At 50.2% G+C, this 2,503-nt stretch overlaps 1 long non-coding RNA gene across 1 annotated transcript; it reads left to right on the top strand.

Annotated features, from left to right (window-relative positions):
* Positions 1-1,407: 1,407 nt before the first annotated feature.
* Positions 1,408-2,101, top strand: LOC119310046. Its single transcript, XR_005150659.1, has 2 exons — positions 1,408-1,646; positions 1,745-2,101. It is a non-coding gene; the product is annotated as an uncharacterized LOC119310046 (long non-coding RNA).
* Positions 2,102-2,503: the final 402 nt, after the last annotated feature.

Below are 2,503 nucleotides of genomic sequence, written 5' to 3'. Positions count from 1 at the left end.
TACTGTCATCACTTGGCCCACTTTGCCCACTGTTCAGCGTCGCCGGATTCAGCCTTATTCATGGCCCAGCGAAGTATGTCGACTGACATAGCGCCCTTCGCTGGGTCAGGAATCAGTGTCTTCAACTCCTCCAGCGTCTCCTTCACGACAGCGTGACTCTTCGTGCAGCTCTTCCATGCTGCTTAAGTTTGAGCACACTTCCACGGTGTTTTCAAACTTGGTGCTGTCACCCAATAAGCACCCTAGGAAGAAAGCCCTCCATTCCCCAAGGAAAGGGGTTGGCGTTGGGGTTGGTGTTGGATTTGTTGTTGGAGTTCATGGCGTTAGGTTGGAGGAAGAGTGAGAGACTGGGTAAGTGGTGACCGTCAAGGTGGGTTATAAAGGGGAACACGAGCATAGGTTTTAATGGCGATGCCGCAAGGTTCATAATGCAGATGCTGACCCAACCTTTGAACCTCTTCATAATGCAGATTACATGGAGAATAAGGGAAAGGAGGTGGTGCCATCAAAGGAGCAGGATAAGGGCAAGGACGATGTGCCGCCATCAGAAGTGACACTCGTCCAGAGCCCGACCACGGACAACAACATGCCAGAGGTGCCCCCCACGGGCAAGCACCGGAACTACGACCACTACCATGAGGTGAGGGGCCAACCACCTTCTGCAAGGTGATCATGGCCCCCCAGCTCGAGGCCATACCTATGCCCTTGGACTTCACGAGGCACTTCCCATCCGTGCCGCAGGAATTCAAGCTGAAGACGAACACCGACTGCTTCTGGAGGGTCATTGTCCGACTGTTGAACGGCAGGGTTACCCTCAATCAGGGTTGGGCCACCTTCGCCGCTGTCCATCAGATCAAGATAGGCTTCATGGTGACCTTTAAGCTGTTGACTCCCGACATGTTGAAGGTCATCGTCTTCAATGACGATGGCATTGAAGTGGTGACTAGGTGCAGGAGGCACGACGACGCCTTCGCCATGAACGTCTGTGACAATCCCTCGTATGCTCCAGTTGCTTTAGTTTAATATCAAACTGCTTTGTGTTTGAACTTGTCCGTTTATGTGTGGCACAATATTTATAACTGCTTAGTACTACTATGTTCTGTTGTGTGTGTTCTTTCTGGCGCTGCTGTGTGCTGGTAACCTCACAACTACACCGAAGAGGTTATCAGACAACAGGCGTTGCATGCAACCAAACAACGGGTATTGTGTTTGCACGTACACAAACGGACAACCAAACACAGTGCGCTAAGTTAACCCCTAATGTGTGAGAACTAAATGCGGGCAACCAAACAGGTTGCAGATGTTGATTTATAGGTTGCATTTGCTCAACCAGCCTCATGTGAGCCAGGCTTCAGCTAGCAATATAATGCCCGGTCACTATGTCTGTCAAACACGCCCTGCGTGACTATAGGTGAAGCTTGTGGGCTACAACCGGAGTACATGGACGAGTAGCTGCTGTGGACGGAGGGCGGGGACGTGGGCAAGGGCTTCCGCATGGTGAACAACATCTACCTCAACTTCAACGCGCTCCACGGCCACAAGGACCACGGCGGCGTCCACGATGGCACCGAGGTCGAGCTCTGGGAGTAGTGCAAGGGCGACAACCAGGCCTGGCGACAACCAGCGCTGGAAGATCGTCCCATGGTGTAAGCCATACTACTCTCTATCTTCAGGGCATTGCACTCACCCTTGACCGTACTTAACCTGTCCACTGATCACCATCGGTTGCTCCTTTCTCATGCAGAGAGTGTGCCTTCTTCATGCCGTGTCCATTGTTCGTGTTCAAGTCGAGAGAATAAACTAGGACCGAATCACTGAAAAGACGATCTCAGTCAGTGTGCCGCTTGATCGAGACCGGATCGCCTCTTTGTCTGAGGCAAAAATTCAGGATGTTGATGAGCTGCAGGGCACTCTAGCAAGTTGTCATTTGAGTGCCGTCTGGATCCCTGCCTTGAACCATGCGCACGTGTCTTCTCCCGTGTGTCTATGAGATTATCCTTTTCCTTCCACCCGTCACGAGTGTGTATGTGTGTGTGTGTTTGTCGTAAACCATGGTTTATTTACTTATATACTGTCCGTGTCAAGAATTGATCTTGGCCAACATCGATGCCTTGTCGTTGTCCTGACACGGTCACACGAACACGTTTTCAACTAATCCTTCGACGAGTGGATGTGCACATTCCCGAGAAAAAAAGTGGATGTGCACATATTGGCAAGTCAGTTCTATCATTGCAGGCCTACCAACCAAGCCCCGCCAACAGACGAGATTACGCAACACTTTAAAATCAGTCGAAAAAGTGGTTGGTTCACTTCACAAAAGCAGCTTGCATGTTTTTTTAGAATAGCTTGCATGTTGATTTTATGAAGAAATTGATAAATTGCAGGGGGGTATTTGAAAAACGTGCAGCGCTGACTGGCTTAGTCCAGCTGGCTCCACTTGACTGCTCATGATTGGCCAAGGACTAAATGTGCAAATCTGAGATAAGTTCTAGGACCAAATAAT

This window comes from Triticum dicoccoides, chromosome 1B, assembly GCF_002162155.2.
Source record: "Triticum dicoccoides isolate Atlit2015 ecotype Zavitan chromosome 1B, WEW_v2.0, whole genome shotgun sequence".
Taxonomy (NCBI): domain Eukaryota; kingdom Viridiplantae; phylum Streptophyta; class Magnoliopsida; order Poales; family Poaceae; genus Triticum; species Triticum dicoccoides.
This window is presented reverse-complemented; position numbering and strand designations above follow the sequence as displayed.